Raw genomic sequence first — 19,539 nt, forward strand, 5'->3', positions numbered from 1 at the left:
GCCTGCTACGATCGTCATTTATTTTGCATAAAAAACATCCGAAAATTATCACGTGTATGGCCTCTTCAAAACTAGCAGCTGCAAACTGCAATCAAGATCTTTTTCCATTGAGATACTTAATTGAAAATTATCCGCTGCATAGAAACTTCGGCGATTTAGAAAACAATTAATTGTTTCGCGACTGAAAGTTTAGGTTTATTCCTGGAGGTGAATGGGACAAGTCCCAATTTAATTCCGCTTAATTAGAATTTCCCTGAAACGATGGCAGCAATAAAAATATTTTATTCAAGGTCAGGTCCCGGCAAAGCAAACAGAGTTATGCTTGCATTCCAGTTCCCTGTAAATCACTCCCTTAAAATCCATATTTGCATAAACATCCGCTGGCTCCGCGTCACGTACAATGATAAATGGCCGAGATTTTGCATACTTCTGTTTAACGCCTAATCCGAGGTGAAAATCTCAAGGGGCTGGAACGACGGTGGCCGCGTAACCGGGCAATTTAAACCGTGTATCTCGCTCCATTATCACCTTCTGTCCATTAACAAACAAAGTACAGCCTATCAAGCGGTTTTTAAATTCAGCGGTTTTAAATACAGTCTACGATTACCGGACTGCAGATCTTGCGATAAACGAAGCGCTTGTTTCTCGTTTCAAAATGTTTTAACAAATTTCGTATAATGGAACAATTTAAATCTGCAAAATCCACGGTGAAGTAATTGCGAATCATTGGTGCAACGGTGCAATAAACAATAACTGTAGAATAGAGTGATCCTTATTTTTCGTTTTCCATTTTCTCTAATCTTAACCGTTTGCAGTCGAGTGGCGACTCTAAGCCGCCATTAAACATTTTTATATTACTTTTCAAAATAATTTTAACATTATCAAATTTGTTTGTAATTTAAAAAAAAAATTGTTGAAAGTATAACTATTGCACGGAGTCACATAATTCAATTTCATATGTATAAAATGCACCAGGTTACATAACATGGAAATGCTATAGGTCAGAATAACTATATTTTTGGATTTCGAGTTAAAATCGCTTCGATTTCAAAGGGTTAAATTGTGGCATTTGGGGAGAAAGCGATGTGTGAAAAATTTGGAAGCGATCTGGAGGTAGGCTTTCAGAATTTTCAAGTGTAATTGCATTTCGTTATCATAGAAATATCGTTAAACGTTTTCCTGTCAAATGTGTTCAATTGTGTTAAATGCGATGCTCCAAAAAATATACACGAAATATTTAAATTTGATTCGTCGCTGAATACAGTGCACCGTTGTAGAATCTGATAAAAGGGAATGCGTACATTGAATCTGGACGCGCGGTTATTTTGATGAAATTTTTATGAGAGATAGTTTTTACGAAAATATTTAACACGTATTTTGTTTTTTTAATATCCGGAACCGATATTTCACGTTGAAAGGATCGCAACAATTTTTCAATGTACTTTTTATCCGTAACTTTAACGGTTGCTTTCATGTCTTCAACATCGATCACGGCCGATAAAAAAGTGTACGTGTCAAATATATTTGCGAAAACCACGTTTCGCAAAAAAAAATTTCACTCGAATCTGCACCGTATACTGCATTCAATGCTAAATAAAAAATGTCGTGTACAATACCTTTTCAGAAGTCACGCATAAAGCCCGTTATTATTCATTTAAGGGAACGTTTTTTTAATCGAAAACGTTTGACAATGTTCCTAAAGCAACGAAAAGCAATCATGTTTAAAAATGAAATCAAACCGTTAAAATCTTTCAATTAAAATGTCCGATTATTTTACACTTTTGCACGCATTATTTTCTCCCCTCCCCCCTCCCCCAAAATATTTAATCCCTACATCTAATGACCAGAACGCAATTAAACGCACGAAATCAAATATTCCATGTTTCCGGCAACCGCGCAATCAATTTCCAAGTTACGAATAATTATATCAAATTACTATTACGGTTTATTAATTTGAATTGTTATTTCCGTTCGATCGGATGACGGGCGAGATTTTTGCGCGATACCTTGGTATCACGTTTCTCCGCGTCTCGGGCGCCAAAATTTGCTGAATGAAGCACCGAGGACGGGACCCGCCGTTCCAAACCGCACAGCCGATGATCATAATACGCGAACTCGATAACAACGCCGGCGCGGCAATAATCATTGCATGCAAATGCCTTCGTCGATAGTGTCCCGGCGAAATGGATTTCGAGCGCGGCTTGTCCCGTTTTGCATATTGGCTGCGCCGTTTCGTCCGCGACCCCATCAAACGGAGATCAAGAGGGCGGAACGCGGAAAAACCTCAGGAACAATTGATAAAAACCAAGGTCTGGGAGGGGAATCCGGGGCAGTTAGGCGATCCGGGGGAACAGGGAAACGGGATAATAAAATTCTGGCCGGAGAAACGGCGCGTCGCGACGCGTCCGTTCAGCGTTTTCGAAGTTCTCCAGTCGCAGGCCACCGGAAACCTTTAACCCCTTGGCGAGAAGCTTTTCCTGCCCCCCTCTCCCCCGTGTTTCCGTTCTCGAAGCTGGCTCGTCCGAAGGTAGCGTTATTTCTCCGTGACTCCGGATTATTGCCGAGCGACCATATTCTGACCGGTTCGAAAATTTTAAATCGGCATTCGATATTCCGATATGTCGCGACACGGTTCCGAGGAAGTCGAAAAGTGGGTCGCGGGAACGGGTCCAAGGTAATTACAGTGGCGGCCATGTACTTGAGGACACTTGGGAAACGGTATAACTTTTTCCAAACTGGACTAAACGACTTGAATTTTTTGGGTGGAGATAGGGGGATAAATATTCTATCGAATAAAAATTTATCTAGGTAAAAAGTTGGACGAAGGAAATTTTATTCGAATAAGATTTTATTCGTACAGGGATTCATATGGAAAATAATTGATTTAAATAAAAATGATATAAAATGTAAAGTATTTATTTCGTAGTTTATCGATTTTTATATCTCCCATGTTATTATTTCGAATTATTCGAATAAGAAATTATTCGAATATAAAATTATTCGCATAAAGAATTATTCGAATAAGGAATTATTCGAATAAAGAATTGTTGGAATGAAGAATTATTCGAATAAAGAATTGTTGGAATGAAGAATTATTCGAATAAAGAATTGTTGGAATGAAGAATTATTCGAACAAAGAATTGTTGGAATAAAGAATTATTTAAATAAAGAATTGTTCGAATAAAGAATTATTTGAATAAAGAATTGTTCAAATAAAGAATTATGCGAATAAAAAATTATTCGAATAGAATATTCATGTCAGCGTGAGATTATTTTTCAGAGTTAAAATGTACGACTGTGTTTGAGTTTATGAATAATACGCGATTGCAATAAATTCTCCCTGATGAACAAAAATAGACAATTTGGGACGAGCAGATACGATTATTCGAGCCTTGCCCCTCGTTTTTGTAGTTGTTGACAATTGGCGACAAATGAAATATAAAAATGAACCCAAATCGTCCATTTTTATTTACATCCTGATGGAGAATTGGGGTGAATTTACCGTATCACGAACGGAGGTTAATAAAAACAAGAGGACGAGTGCGTTTAATTCGTATTAAATCAATGTAATTGCATAATCGAATGATGCTAGAGAGAAACGGGAAGCGAGCGACGACAGAGATCGACATTTATGTGTGTGAAAACATTGTATACATTAATTTCGCCTGGAATATTATCGGTTAAACATAGTCGTCGACAATTTTAACGTTCTTGGCGCGGAAGGTTCGTCGATAAACTTCGCAGAATTTCCAATCGTTACGAAGCACAGCGGTCACATTTCTGAAAATCTCTGTCCTATTCGCTGCAGCCCGATCGACGATATTATTTTTGAAACGAGCGGTAGGAAGCTCGGAATAAAATCATTGTGTACGACGCAGGCGGAACAAAGTGTTCCCGGAGTATTTTCTCTGAAATAGCAGGAAATATCGACTTCATTCTTCGTTAAATCGACCGTGTGAGCGGGCTAACCTAATCTGGTGTGCAGGGGTCGCTTCGCTGCCGGCGCGCACTCTGCGTACGTTTTCATTTGGCCGTTTACAATATATTTTAAATTTTGAAATGACGACCGCGTGCGCGTCTCGATATTACAACACGCGAGGGGCTGAAATCATTATAAATTGTGCTCGGTCGCGATCCGCGCGATACAGAGCGCAGCATATTTAACGGTGTGCCGGGAAGCACGTGCCGACGTACACGCGGTCAGATTTCTGCATGCTCACGCAATTTCGTGCCCGATCGGTGAAATCCATTAGGGGTTGAAAGCGCACCCGCGCGCGCGCGCGAAAACGAGAGAGCGAGCGAGCGAGAGAGTTAAAAAAGGGGGTTGATGGCTCTCTAATTCGTATTTAAGTCAACGAGTCACGAGTGTTTCGGCGCCCGGGCTCGTCCCGGATTTATTTCCTCGTTACTCACCATTGAGGAAGAGTGTGTCGAACTTCTGTTAATTAAAAACACTATTACCCGGTCGAACGGCGCGCGGGGATCGGCAAACGAACCCCCATTGTTGGGAAATTAATTCGGAACGGGGACCGGTTCGAATAATAATTGCGATTCGCTGTTTTCCTTCCCGAAATCCCACTTTGTCGCGTCGCGTCGCGCCGCGCCCCGCCGCCGACTCGCCGCCGGCCCGGCTGCAAACACGCGATTGTTAACGGTTTTTCTCCATTTGTTTGTTCGCAGAGCCCGTCTCGACGCTGGCCTCATCGGCTCCATTTTGGTGAGTGTTGCGATTTACTCTCATTTACTCTTATTGCTTCTTAAACAGGACGCGGCGAACATTCGCGGAACGGTCCACTGTCCCAGGATTTCCCGGGAAAAGTGCATCGGCGCATTTAGTGCACGCTGTCGAGGCGAACGCAAGCGAGTCGGAATTCATCTTGACGCATCGTTTCACGGCAATGAATGGATTTTATGCGTGCTTGGGGAAATAAATATGTATAGGTGTGAAACGTAGAGTTTTGAAGACTGAAAACGTTGATATGTTAATCACGATTTGTTAAAATTATTTAAGAGAGAAATATTAGGACTCGGCTGCTACGTTTTGCTGTTCGTGCAGGACATTTTTATTTTGAATAAATATCGGCAGACTAGCGATAATAGCTTTATTTTAATTTTATTTATAGTTTTATTGGTATTTAGTATAGTATAGTTTTATTATAGTATATTTTACAGCACACTACAGTATACTATAGTATAATACTACAGTATAATACTATATATAGTATAGTGTAATACTATAGTATAATACTACAGTATAATACTATATATAGTATAGTAATACTACAGTATAATACTATATATAGTATAGTAATACTATAGTATAATACTATATATAGTATAGTAATACTATAGTATAATAATATATATAGTATACTAATACTATAGTATAATACTACAGGATAATACTATATATAGTATAGTAATACTGTAGTATAATACTACAGTATAATACTATATATAGTATAGTAATACTATAGTGTAATACTACAGTATAATACTATATATAGTATAGTAATACTATAGTATAATACTATATATAGTATAGTAATACTATAGTATAATGCTACAGTATACTATATATAGTATAGTAATACTATAGTATAATACTATGGTATAATAATTATACATTTTATAGAACTGATGTATTTAATCAAAGTATGAAGAAAACTAAACCGTATGCAGTATAATTACTGCGGATTTAATGCATTTATGGCAACATTGGAGAGTTGCAATTTAAAATAGTGGACACATCGAGAGAATTTCAACGTATCGATGTATTATTTTCAAATTATTATTAAGCTATTATTACCTATTACAAGGAGAAAGAACTTGCTACTATGTTTATATTTCTTGTAATTGGCGAAGACAATTTTTATTTTGCGTAAAAATCTAACATTTTATAGCGTGTAATCTTCTGAAAATGAATTTTACGATTTTTTATATGTTCTCTATTGATAATATATGACATACAAGTAACAGCAATCGCAGTTTTAATTCATTTATCGACTTTTGATATTCGGGAGCTTATGAAAATGTTGGGTTTTATAAGATACTCATAATGACAGCTGTAAATGCTGATTCGAAAGGCATTTTTATTTTGGTAATTAATAATGAACTATTCATATTAGTGTTATTTTTAAATAAAGTAATCATTACTTTCATAAAAAAAATCGACGCACACTGTCACTATCATCTATTCTCAAATATTATTTACTAGGTACAGCTCAAATTGTCAACTTATTGACGTAAAAGGTCTCATTTTCTCTATCGAAGTTCGCCTTCGTCGAGAAACCGCGGTAATACCTGACACTCACCCTAATTACAGCAACTATGCGCACTTTTCAAAGCGACTGCGCTAACCGGTTAAATAGAAAATCTCAAGTATCCGTTCCACTTTCAAAACGATGATTCAACGAAAGAATTTTCTCGGTGATCCCACTGAAAAATTTGATTTAACGACCACATTTTATGCGAGCCCATTTACCCGCGACGCGAATGAAAGTTCCTATTATTAACAGTTCCCGGCGACGGGGATTGTTATAAAATCCGCCGGCGAATGATTTAACGGTTGTTCGCGAAGGTTCCCGCAGGTCCGCGACAGGGAAATCGTCCGCGAACAGAAGAATTTGATTTGGATCCCGGCTGAATAGGGCGTCGGAGTTGTTACGCGTCGATAACACGGCCACGAGCATAGTTTCTGACGTGACAGAAATCGATCGGTACCAGGCCCCGGAGCCGAGTATTCTTGGTCCGCCGGCCAGAAATTCCCCGGAAATGACTGTTCCTCGTGTATGTTCCGGCAGTCAGCCGCGAGATTTATCGCGAATTTTCGTGCCTCGATCTCGAAGCGGCCGGGGGCCGCGCAAACCACCGCCCAGCGTCGCGACGCCGCGCGCGCTTCGGGCCTCTCTGGTCCAAAAGCGGCTCGCAATATTCGCATGCGTCCGCGCAGTCGATGCACTTCCGTGCGTTGCCACGATTTGATGGGCTTCGACGATAAAGACCGAAGGCTTTCCACCCGGATAACTCATTCGGGCTTTGAACCGTTGGAGCCTGCGCCTCCTATCGCGCGAAACAAGCTTAATCCGTTAATCAACCGGGCTTTTTCAGCCGCGGTACGCACCTGCACCGCGATCGTTGCTTACCAATAAATACGGGACTTACTTCAATTTTTCTTCTCGCTTTTTACGCTACATTCGCTTTGGTTTAACGTTTACGGATGCACGCAATTTAAAATAGTGAAAAAGAATTTTAAGAGATACGTGAATATGTCAATGTATTATTTTCGGTCGATTGGAATTATTATTGAAAGGAAAAGATTCGCCGTTTGGTTTCCATCTCTTGCAATCGATGCAGACGATCTTTTATTTCGCGTAAAAATCCGCTGTCTAGTTATGAATGTTCAGAGAACTTCCTGTTTCGTTTTTGGTATTTTTGGCGTTTTTGCTGGCAGTTTTGCATGGCCCAGGTGATGCGTTCTTCCATTCTAGCTTCTCGGAAGCGCGAGTATAAAGTGCAGTGTGAGATATTCCTTAAAATATTAGTTATATTATATATATTATATTTATATATATTACACTTATATTACATTTTTTATTCTTCATTTTTGTCTATTTTTGAGTAAAAAAGTCTCACTTTCGTTAGCAAATAAAATTAAGAAGTATTTACCTCAATACAATTCTTTTACTACCTTTTTATTTTGTTTCTTTCTAAATAAAAAGTTTTACTTCTTCTATTAATTATGGTTATTAAGCAGTATTTTGTTCTTTTTAATTTTTGTAATATTCTTTTATTCTGTTTAATTTCGAATAAAAATATTTAGTGTGTCTTATTCGATAAACATAAAGTTGATTATTCAAATTATTATACGAAGGCACAGCAATCGGTCACCGCACAGTAACCAGATCCGCTAATTAACTCTTCAGAAAGGTAAAACTATCGTGAATGCATTTCATAGCGTTTCCTATAAACCCGACGATAACCGTGCCATGGCGAGCTGGTCGTCACCGAAATCGATTATAGTCCGCCTGCCGTAGTAATCACAGGCCGTCTCTGTCGGAGTGGCTATAATCAACAGCGGTATCGAATGCATTGTAATTTGAATAAAGTCATTTGAATGGCTAATCGTTACATTAGTAATAACGTACATTAGCAGCTGATTACGCTACGTGCGCGGATAATCCAATCTTCTTTCCGGATTCCCCGAAATTTCCGACGATTTTTTCTGAATTCCTCGAGACGACCGTGCACAGGAAGATGATTCTGAAAATGATCCGGGGCGCCGAAAGACCGCCGTACATCACGCGGGACGCGCAGCCATTCGCTATTTTAGCGCGGACAATGCGCATTATGTACCCCCTTCTGCGAGCAGGCTGATTTTATTGCTTCGCATAAATCTAGCTTCGTCGATGCGTATATTGACGATAAATCACGGCGCGCGCGGTGAAAGGAAGAATTCAAGGGTTCAGCAGCCTGTGGCAGACGGTAAGATGCGTGAAAAATGCTTAGTTGACAGAGGCTCCCCGACCTAACTAGCTGAAATTGATTTTCTTTATCACTATCTAGAGAAAAAAAAGAAGGGATGCGTCCTGCGTGCACGCCATTTATAGACCGGATACGTTCAGAGGAGGGTTAATATGTTACTAGGGTAACCCGTGTCTCGTCCATTTATCATTCCGCGACTAACAGTTCATTATCATAATTAGACTGCCGATCTTTTTGCAAAATCAAAGTGCTATACATCAATTTCAAGATGCAGGAACCAAGTGTGATTTGACTGCTTTCTTTAATCATTTTAATATGTTGACATTAGTGCACCGTTATTCTTCGGTTCTTCGAATATATTCGTCGTTTTTTCTGGACTTATGTCACGTCACGGACAAGCAAGTAAGCTTAAATAAGCAATTTTTACTATTTTTACTACAATTTTTACTACTCAATTTTTACCCATTTTCGCCGTAAATACGTAAAATTATGATTATTATTTCTGGCACGTCACGGACAAGCAAGTAAGCTTAAATAACTTATTTTTGCCTTGAAATGTCACAATTATTCGAAGAGAAAGACTAGTTGTTTCTTTTTTAAATTAAACGAATATTTTATTAATCCAAATACGCACCGTTTGGTTGAACACATTTTTGCAAACTTTTTGCTTTTAGGGTTTCGATGCGAAATTGCTCTTCGAATTACCACTTTTTGTTCATATTGTAAGGTAATCGTGTAAAATACATAGACAAGAATTCCTGTAAATTCCTATAAAATTTTCACGGCAGTGCAACGATTCTTACTTTGATTCGGCTTTGCATAGGAAAAAGTCGCAATTCTTGCAAAATGTAAACACTTTCAACACTTTCCAAAGAGTTGGTTAAACGCCACGAAACCATCTCGCAAAGTGTTTAAAGCAGAGTGAAAAACAGCCGGCGGAGAAGTAAGTGGAGAAGACTGTGAAGCGAGGACGCAGCCCCTAAACTCGAAGGGTGCGACACACATCGTTCTCCCGGCACTTTATTATTTATTAGCGGGAGAACAGCGAGACGAGGGTCAAATCTCGTCGAAAATATCCACGGATTGAAGAGCACTGCAGTAAACGCGAAGGGTGCGCACACCCTTCCACCCTCCGTTCCTCCGTCCGTGGCCGCCCTCCTGCGCCCCTTCGGCGCGCGCCATCCCTTATCCAACGTCGCATTGTGCGTGTCCCATTGTGTCTAGTCCACAAGGGCGTATTCCCGTTTTTCCCTGTTCCTCTATCTCCCTGCGTCCACCCTCCTCGCCGCCGCATTTTCTGCTGCGCCACCGCCACTTTTCCCACCCCCTCGCGGATCCTCCCGCCCCATGGAAACCATATCCTTCGTCTCTGTCTTCTCGTTCTTGTTTATTCTTCGCCGGACATCTTTCGCCGCGGTATCTCCGACTCGCTTCCTCCCCGGGCTCTCCCCCTCCCCCCTCCGCTGTCTCTGCTTTTTTCGACTGTGATCTCTTGCCCCCGGCTTCTTTGATCTTCAGCAACCCCTCGGACATTTTTTCCGTCCAACCTCTCCCGCCGCCGTTTGTAACGGTGATACTAATTATTAAAACGCGAGAAAAACTTTCACGCTGCAGCCGGTCCGAAATTTTTTCGCTACCCCTTCCTCCGCGAGCTGTCGCCTCTTATTATAGTAATGCAGGCGCGCTGGAACGCCTGAAATTTTTCATCAACGCTCCCGCGACTGTCGCTGCGTGGACCCGCGTCGATAGCGTGTAGGAACCTATTACTGCGACGTATTCTTGTTTTCAATATTGTTATGTGTTTTTGCTAAGAATATTAAAATATGGAAAGAAATGAGCGAGCTCTGGAAATGTAACCTACGATAAAGTTCCTTTTCGTATCGTTTTTTAACGAAGCAGGTATTTAAATGATCGAGGGAAACTTTGTCCTAACCTAAAAGTTTAGAGCAGTGCGTTCGATGTATAATTCTTTTTCGAGCAACAGTCCTTTGGTTATTTATATATTTAGTAGTCCGAATATTATTATGTGTTTTTGCTAAGAATATTAAAATATGGAAAAAAATGAGCGAGCTCTGGAAATGTAACTTACGATAAAGTTCCTTTTCGTATCGTTTTTTAACGAAGCAGGTATTTAAATGATCGAGGGAAACTTTGTCCTAACCTAAAAGTTTAGAGCAGTGCGTTCGATGTATAATTCTTTTTCGAGCAACAGTCCTTTGGTTATTTATATATTTAGTAGTCCGAATATTATTATGTGTTTTTGCTAAGAATATTAAAATATGGAAAAAAATGAGCGAGCTCTGGAAATGTAACTTACGATAAAGTTCCTTTTCGTATCGTTTTTTAACGAAGCAGGTATTTAAATGATCGAGGGAACCGTTTTCCTAACCTAAAAGTTTAGAGCAGTGCGTCGGATGTAAAATTCTTTTTCGAGCGACAGTCCTTTGGTTATTTGTATATTTAGTAGTCCGAATATTATTATGTGTTTTTGCTAAGAATATTAAAATATGGAAAGAAATGAGCGAGCTCTGGAAATGTAACTTACGATAAAGTTCCTTTTCGTGTCGTTTTTTAACGAAGCAGGTATTTAAATGATCGAGGGAACCTTTTTCCTAACCTAAAAGTTTAGAGCAGTGCGTCGGATGTAAAATTCTTTTTCGAGCGACAGTCCTTTGGTTATTTGTTGTTTAAAATATTAATGTAGGAAAAATGAGAGAATAATCGAACAATATTTCTATTTCCTCAGCTAGAAGATATTCTTATCGAATTATATAAACTTTCTCAGAACAAGAAATTCATTTCTACACATTTTTTAATCTGGATAAAAAAGAATTCCTTCATAATGAGTGCACCTGTAGGTGCACCTTTACTCTGCGCCGTGTTTTCAATTTTGTTCCAGCTGGTATTAATCTCTGCTGCAACGGTTATTTTTGTTTAAACTATTCTCTTGGTTCCTGCTTGCTTTCATCTGTACTCCATTTGCCGATGTTTTCAATGGGTTTCTTTTTTATTGTATGTTGGCGTGACTCTTTTATTTCAAGTTCCACCCACATCTTTGATCCCTCCGCTACAACTCACCGCGAATTCCTCCCTTCTTCTCCAACCTTTGTTCACCTGTACGCGCCGTACACTCTATTTCTTGATAAATCCACCCGCGCACCCCCGTCCACTCGCTCGCCGTCTCCGGTATTCGTTTTTTTTTCCGGGCGTCGCGCGATTTTTTTCACTGCTTGAACATTACTCGTATCTTCTCGTTCCTTTTATTCCCGTCCGGTATCTTCTGCAGCGTGGTCACGTTCTATTTTTATTTTGCATCAAGAACCCTACCGACTCCTTTTTTCTCTTGCCACCTACCCCGCCGTTACGCTTGTCTTCTCTTCTTCTTCTCCTTGTTCCTCTTGTTCTTCTTGTTTTTTTTTTAAATTCTTCTTGTTCTTTTTCTCCTCCTTTCGCTTACATCTATCACACCGTGGGGGTGGTTCCGCGGCTTTTCTTTTTCCATCCGCGGTGGCTTGCGTTTTCTTACAATTCGATTCCCACCTCGGCGTCCCTGAATGCCAGCTAGCTCTTCATCCGCGCCTTCTTTCTTCTATCCTTCTTTTTTTTTCGTTCGTTTGTCTCTCTTTTTAAAGCCGCATTCATGTTTATTCTGTCCGCAATTGTCTACCGCCCTTTGTGTCCCGCCGTGTCCGCACATTCTTACGCTCTTTCCACCGGCCGCCCTTTGTTCGCCTCTCATTAATACCCTTCCGGCTTTCGCGCGTGTTTTCATCCCTGATTAGTATGCTCCCTGTGGTCAATTGTAAACACCGTCGCGTGCAAAAACCAATCCCAACAACGGTGACTTCTAACCAGTCCGCGAATCACGTGCAAAATCAAAAGTTCCGACAATGGAGTCGACCAGCATCTTGGTTTACGATTTATTTTGGAGATTTATTTATTTATTATTATTTATTTTTCGCAGATAATCTATTGTTATTTATTTAAGAAAAGGAACATTATCGTATACCTACATGGTCGTAGAAAGTATGCCGATAACAATGAAGTCGACCAGCATCTTGGTTTACGATTTATTTTGGAGATCTATTTATTTATTATTATTTATTTTTCGCAGATAATTTCTTGTTATTTATTTAATAAAAGGAATATTATCGTATACCTATATGGCTGCAGAAAGTATGTTGATACCATTTCAGACGGAATAATCTTTTTAATATTGCTCCAGTTGACTTAAATCATTTACAAATCACGTGCAATTTTGCAAAAACTGCAATTGGTTAGAATGATAAAGAAATTAAAAAGCGACGTCTTTCTTAAATTGTTTATCTTACACCTTTCGAGTTAGGATCGTTTAGGATCACTTATTTTCGCAACTGTACTATGCACGATGTTTATAACAATTCTGTGCTGTATTTAGCAATTTTACAAAACATCTCTTTAACACTAGATTAACGGAGCACAAAAAAACAGCTGTTTTACATTAGTTTATAAAAGTAAGAATAAGACACATATCCTAATTTTTAACAAGTGTTATTGTAAGATTTGTCGTAAATAACATATGAATTGAATAAATAACTCATAAATGTGTCTTTACGATATGAATAATCGTAAATTAAAAAATTAGTGACCCGTCATTTTTACGGGTTTCGTAAATCAAGTGTTAAGATATTTCTTGCAGATTTATTAGCCTTTCTGCTGTTCCTAATGTGACAGTGATTCATTTTATTCAATTAATTAACAAAAAATTGTTTAAATAATAGCTTAAAATTGACCTATCCACCGCCTCGCAATGCTTAAAGAAACCGATTCCCTTGCAAACCGCGTTAACATATTTTTCGCTCGAGTATAATTTACCCTAATTTCGGATCACAGCTACCAGAAATAATCGATCAGAAATAATTCCACTGAATGGAAGCATATTCCGATCGCGCTGATCGTCGAAGACCTGACTCGACGTTACATGACAGAAGGTAACCCCAAATGAAATTGCCGGACCACTTCGCAGATCCTTCTCAATCGGTTAGCATCGCCGAAAAACGATTAAGAAATCCGCGGGAAGAAGGAGCCGTCAAACGAGTCGCTCAAAGACAAGTCTTCTCCCCGCAGCAATCACCGTTAATTGTGCCTGGGAAAATCAAGGCCGGTTTAAATCTCTCATTAGAATTTACAATGTTCCCGAACGAGGAGCCCGCAGCCGGTGGAAAAACTTTCATCGGCGCTTCCGTCCTCGTTTAATCGGTTCCCAGGCATCGGTTCGTCTTCCTCCCTTGGAACCGGGGGGTGGCGAACGGGAGTAAACGGGGCGCCACCGAAAACCGGCGAAGGGGTGTGGAAACGAGGGGCTCGACTGGTGCCGGGACTCTGTTTCGAAGGGGTGGCTCGTTAGTGTCGCACCCTCCCGCGGCGCGTAGACGCGCGTAAGGGGCGGCGAGGCGAAACGAGGCGAAGAGGAACGAGGGGAGCCGTGGCCAGGAGAAACGAGGAGAGGCGAGGCCAGGAGAAACGAGGGGCGACGAGACGAAGAGAGGCGAAGAGAGACGAGGCAAAACGAGACGGAGAAGGACGAGGCAAAGCAAGACGAAGAGAGATGAAGAGAGACGAGGCGAAACGAGGCGGAGAGGGACGAGGCAAAGCAAGACGAAGAGAGACGAAGAGAGACAAGGCAAAGAGAGACGAAGAGAGACGAAGAGATACAAGGCAAAGAGAGACGAAGAGAGACGAGGCAAAGCAAGACGAAGAGAGACGAAGAGAGACGAAGAGAGACGAAGAGAGACGAGGCAAAGAGAGACGAAAAGAGACGAAGAGAGACGAGGAGAGGCGAGGCGAAGAGAGGCGATGTAAACCGCGGCAAACCGAGGCGAAGAGAGAGAGAGAGGAGGCAACGCGCGTCTCTGTAAAATTGAATCTTTTGTTTCTGCGACGCCGCTTTCGGAGGAAGTTGTATTGTGTGGGGGCCAGGCACGCGCCCCCCTGTTTTATTATCGCTCTCTGCGTGACGCTCCGTCGCGAGGGTGGCAGGCCACTAGATCGAAATTCCGTTCGACGAAGAACAGAAGTCGACGGGAAATCGATTTGCTATTTTTTCGCTGCTCTTCGGTTTTTCGGTCCTGCCTGCGCGATCGCCGACCCCGGACCGTTATTTGCGCCGACAATGAGCGGGAGAATTAAGGTGGCGCGAGAACTGGTCGGAGTTAATGGGTTCCGGAAGAGGAATCGACTCCGCGGCGAGACTTACACTCCGGCTTTCTTGCCCTGCAACCCGTCTCTTGAATTTTACCAGAAAACTCGAGTGACCTGGTAACTCAACACCACGCCACGCTGTCACGCGATGACGAAACGCGATTCTAGAGGAGCAGAATTATTTTGTTGTTGTTTCATGTTCCTCTATGTGAATATATTTTTTTATGTGTTTTTTAAATGTATTTTTTATATATATTTTATATTTTTTTATATTAATCGTGGTTTAGACTGCTGCGACTTTTACTGTTCGGAATTACGAATGGTGCTTTCAGAGATCCAATATTTTGAGGAAAGTAAATATTCAAGTTAAAGAATAATAGGTATAGCTCAAGTTGTCGATCTATTGGCGTGAAAGATTTTATTTTCTTTGTCAAAGTTCGCCTTCATCGAGAAATCGCAGTAATACCTACACTTGCCCCGCAGCGATGTTTCAATTCGGAGATAAGAATATATTTTCTCGCTACTCTGTCCACCTCGTTATATTCTCATCAGCATTATCGCGGGCTAGAGAAAGGAAGTTGCGAATGATGCGACTGCTAAGGGAAAACATTATATTGAATTGCTGGAAAGGTACGTCGGAAGGAGGAGCGTTTTATGCAAATGAGGCCGCACTTGGAATTGCGCCGAACGTTCGTTAATAAAACTTTATGGCCGCTAAATAACAATTCAAATTGTCGAATAAATATTCAGTCGCATGAAAATTGATCTAGGTAACAATTTATTCGAATATACACAGTGTTATTTTTTATCCGAGTACGCGGTTATTTGTTATTCGATTAAGAATTTATTTGTACAGCAATTCATTCGGAAAATGAACGATCTTTCCGTAGTTTATTGATTCATTTCTTCCATGTTAACCTTTGATCGTTGACGCGTAATTAAATAATTTTTCTTCGGGTTCTTATTTACGATACATATCTATATATTAAGAAAATTACGTCAACAATTATTGGCGCTATTATTCGAACAATTTTACAATCTCTATTCGAATAAAAAATTAAGAATTATTCGAATAAGTAGATAGAACAATTTGTTACAAGTAATGAATAATTTTTATTTGAATAAAGCATTCGAATAAAGTATTTGACTAAAAAGAATTCGAATAAAGTATTTGACTAAAAAGAATTCGAATAAAATATTTGACTAAAAAGGATTCGAATAAAGTATTCGACTAAAAAGAATTCGTCCAAATAATCATTTTACGTAAATATTTGTTCGAAACAATTCGAATAACGTTCGACTGTGATCGCGAGACACATCGCGATAAAATTTGAATCGCAACTCACGATTCGGCGAGGCAACTAACCCTAAAAAATGTTGAAATTTTTGCAGAGCAGATCGACGGACAGCGTCGTCGCGACGCGAAAACCCGGAAGGATTGTTTACAGCTGTTTCTATCAAGGCTCGTCTGGAATAGCGAAATGACCGTGGGCTCCCACGGGGAGCAATTTAACTTTCGTTGCCGGCAGTTTTCGCGAAGAAGCGCGAGCGAGAAGAGGCGTGGCCGTGTTGCAAGCGCGGAACAGAGTTCGCGAAACTGTCCAATTCCATTTATCCGGTAAGATAGACGATCGGGCTATGACTTGGCTGTCTGTGCGAGCTCTTTGCCGATCCCGATCGATACCGCCAGCCGCACGAAAAAAAGCCTCGCCTATTCAGACCCGCGGGCGGCCGGGCGGTTTCGTTTAAAGTTTCATTTAAGGGCGCATTTAGGGGATGAAAAGTGGCCCGCGCGACGATCAATCAATTTTCCTTAATTCTGTCGAGCTTAGCGGCCCCGCAAAGCTCTGATTTGCATAATGCATTTTAGTGTACGAAACTCTATTGATCGGCTAACTTAACCCTAATGTGGCCAATCGGAAATTCTACGGCTGTTTGGTAACCTAATCTGTTAGGCTTTGTAATAAGCCCGTTCGCACATTCTCGCGTTAAGAACTTATCGTGCAATTTATTATTTTATCTCTTAATTTTAATCGCATGGAATTCTTTTTTATTATATCATCACTTCGAAAGTCACAATTTTCCTCTTCGATGGTATAATGCAGGGGTGGCCAAAGCGTCGACCGCGTAACTATATTCTTAGTCAGCCGTCTGTCTGATATTATCTATGTTTATTTTAAATTTAAACTTATTTTTGGCTTCAAATTACTACTTTTCTTATGATAACTTAACATACGATGTTGGTAGACCCTCACCTATTAATTAAAAAAAATAAAACAGGTCGCTCGTAGTGACCAAAAGTTTGGCCACCCCTGATATAAAAGATGCTGTTTCAACCCCTTTAATTCCGACGAAAAATACCAAACCTGTTTAATATAATTTGGCGAAGTCTCAAAAAGAAATTATAAAAATTCAAACCACCCAATTATAAAATTTAGAGAGGTATATTAACACGTTCCGTGCCACGTGTACCATCGATGGTACACGCTTGCATGTTTACTTAGTGAATTGAACAAATTGTTTACAAGAAATTTAGAACCGAAGAATCAATTTCCACCGCAAGAATGGGCGTTGATAAGTTTTTGTTACGTTGTTATGTGTACGAGAATTAATAATTGCACGTAATACATCAAGTTTTAGTAAAATATCAAAGTGTGAAGATTCGAGTAAAAATAGCTCGGCACGGAACGTGTTAAGAAGTAGAACGTTTGTTTAGAAAAAGCATAGGGAAATCAGCCCAATAAATATATTAGACGTAAAAGTGACCACAGATTTTTGGATATCATGCCAAGAAACAAAAAAATTATAAATAAACGTAGAAGTGAATAGTCGGTTGACCACACAGGGGTTAAAACGGGCGTCGCACTGCGAATTAAGGGCAGATTCTTGTAGCCAGTGAAACCCGGTGCTATTGTAGTCCGACGAATTGGGTTAACAGAGTTCTACCGCGATAATCAAGCTGCAAATAATTCGCACCGGTATGTTGACGCTAATATGGGTCGACAAAAGCAAACGCAATCTGCAGAGACGCGTGGAAATCCACTGGAGAATTTAATAGACATTCGGTTTGAAAGTTAGATATGAAACGACGCATGTGTGTATTTCGTTATTAAACGACAAATGTCATGCACGAATAACGCAGGAATATGTCTTACGTCGATGCAGTTTTGTAGACAGAGTTCTCTAAAAATAGAGTTAATTAAATTGTAATCTTTCGCACGATACTGCCCGTTTCCAGTTCCATTAGTTACTTCCGCGTATGCGGAGAAAATGACATTTCTACTAATTAATTTCTCTTCCGCGTTACATACAGACAAACGCGAGATTATTCTGACTCCGTGAAACAATATTAAATATTTCTCGAGCTGCAAATTCGCTCGTATTCTCTTTCTAATTTCATTTCTTCCTGTTCACGCTGCCCGACGTGTTACTTCAACCCTCCGCCGAGAAGGTATATTTTTTTATCAACGCGGCCGCCGGCAACATGGGTCTTTCAACCCTTAACCATAATATAATTGTAAGAAAAATTGTAAAAAAAAGAAACGTTTCTAATACACTTGCTTCTATTCAATCGAGCTGTTAAAGTTAGACCCACCCCTTCGTTATCGATGTGCAAAGTAAGAACAATTGATTTTGACTTTTTATTTACCACTTTCGTGTCAATAATAACGCAGTAAAAATTAGCGGCTGTGCGATCGCTAATAATGGTTGCGTAAGTTCTAATAAGTGTAGTAGTTAAGGGTTGATCACGCACTTGATTCTATTATTGTGTAGGCTTTAGAAAAATTTGAAAATATTCTGGAATACTTATTCAAGTTTCCACTTTAATGTACAATCGATAATTCAGTTTCTTTTTATTACGTTTGATTAAGTTAATAACATTTGAAAATATTCTGAAATACTTATCGAAGTTTCCACTTTAACGTACAATTGATGATTACATTTTTTTTATCACGTTTAATTAAGTAAATAAAATTTAGAAATACACTGGAACACTTATCGAAGTTCCCACTCTAACGTACAATCGATGATTCAGTTTTTTTATTACGTTCGATTAAGTTAATATTTCGAGACGCTGCGAAAGTCTCGCGAGAATTCGCGAAACTGCTGGTTGCAAGAACCTCCGAAAAATAATTTTAGGCGAAACTGGTGGCGCAATGTTTGCCGGGAAATTCAGGTATCCAGCTCCGGCCATCTTCATTCGTCTTCTTCGCGACGGCGACGCGACGCGACGGGCGCTGCCAGTCGAGAAATGAAATAATATTGTTCCGGCGTCTGTCGGGACACTAAATAAATTTTTCGGTGTTGACACGCGTCTCTTCGCGAGGGCGACATCTCGATATAAAAGTGCCCCGTTGCGGCCACGAATCTCCTTTGTCCTGCCGTTCCTCTCCCGCTACCAACCCCGCGTTCTTTTTCCTGCGCACGTGTCGCGCCGGTACAAGGGGTGCGGGCGTATTATGCGGGACGAGACTCGGGATGGTGCGCAGTAATTAAAATTCGAGGACCTACCCGTGCGACGGACTCACCGTTTGCCTGTCCCAGGGATCGCGATAGACCGCAGCTGAAATTCAACCTAAATTCACCCTCTCGGCGGGCGCGCCTTCAAGAAAATAAAACACCGGATGTCAAGGGTGAGGAAATTGGGAAGAGAAATCGGAATGTACGGTGGTCTCGTCGCTGGACTGCGGATCTTTGTGCAAAATGTTCTGTCGCCGTTGCAACTAACACGCGAGCCACTTTAGTATTTCTTTTCTTCCTTGAGGGGCGGCATTTAGCTGAAAACCAAGTACTGGTAATTTTTCATATATAATTTTGAAAAATATATATATATTTTATAGCATTCTCTTTACGCTCTGAATCGAATTATGTAGC

At 40.3% G+C, this 19,539-nt stretch overlaps 1 protein-coding gene across 3 annotated transcripts in view; it reads left to right on the forward strand.

The window, feature by feature from the left end:
• The window catches only part of LOC117224000 (prolyl 4-hydroxylase subunit alpha-1), a 537,488-nt gene that overhangs the window by 343,473 nt on the left and 174,476 nt on the right, over positions 1–19,539 (forward strand). For all 3 annotated transcript variants that reach the window (XM_076521749.1, XM_033476652.2, XM_076521748.1), the window contains one exon: positions 4,681–4,717. The gene's annotated coding sequence lies outside the window, so the exon portion shown is untranslated. The remainder of the gene's footprint in view (positions 1–4,680; positions 4,718–19,539) is intronic.

The sequence above is a fragment of the Megalopta genalis genome, chromosome 5 (assembly GCF_051020955.1).
Source record: "Megalopta genalis isolate 19385.01 chromosome 5, iyMegGena1_principal, whole genome shotgun sequence".
NCBI classification, from domain to species: domain Eukaryota; kingdom Metazoa; phylum Arthropoda; class Insecta; order Hymenoptera; family Halictidae; genus Megalopta; species Megalopta genalis.